Below are 876 nucleotides of genomic sequence, written 5' to 3'. Positions count from 1 at the left end.
GGTCTTCACTAGATGACACCATGTCAACTTTTCTAAAAGGAGAGATAAAGCAAGATAAATCATACAGTAAATGCTCAGAAATCCTAAGAGGATACTTGCATTGACTTTATAAATGGAATTACTTCTGGTGATTATAATACCTGTGATCTATCTGGACCCCTTGAAACATACTGTTTCAGAAGGCCTAAAATCTTTATTCCAACCTGATAATGGCACATTGTCAAGCAATCACCACAGCCTCCACACCGTATGCATCAACAAAGGAAAACCAGCCTCAACCATTCCTATTCAGGCCTTGCACTGGTTCCTCATTTGGAAATGAATTGGCTGTAACGTCTAAAAGTCGAGGTTTGTTGGCCTTTGCTGGAACACAGGTAGGTTGTGCTGCAGCAACTGTGTTCAGGTCAGTAAAGGATGTTTCTTCTAAACATTTACTTGTAAAATGTCTTGTTACCAAGTGTAGACTAATAACTTAGGGATGTAAAAACAGTGATATATGGTATCAGTGATTAGAAAATAGGCATAGTAATATCTGAAAAAAAAAAATGGAAACTTGGTATTCCCTTAAATTCTTTTATGCAATAACAACAAATAATAGTTTTATCTCTCTTTTCTTACTGCTTTATATGCAGTATTGATACATGTAAACAAATACAGTATCCATCTGAAAAAACATGAAAAAATAAAAAGTACAAAATGTTTAATATAACACAAATGCCTCTACTGTATAAATTATCATACTAACGTGACTTTATCATATTAGCAATCTTTATAATGAATACTGTCATTTAATCAATCTGACTTTATGAGTTATTTATCAAATCTAAAGAGGGTAAATTAAACGATATTAAAATATTACTTAGTCACCTTTTCGTT

This window comes from Penaeus monodon, chromosome 29 (genome assembly GCF_015228065.2).
Source record: "Penaeus monodon isolate SGIC_2016 chromosome 29, NSTDA_Pmon_1, whole genome shotgun sequence".
Classification (NCBI taxonomy): domain Eukaryota; kingdom Metazoa; phylum Arthropoda; class Malacostraca; order Decapoda; family Penaeidae; genus Penaeus; species Penaeus monodon.
Note: the sequence above shows the minus strand (reverse complement) of the source record.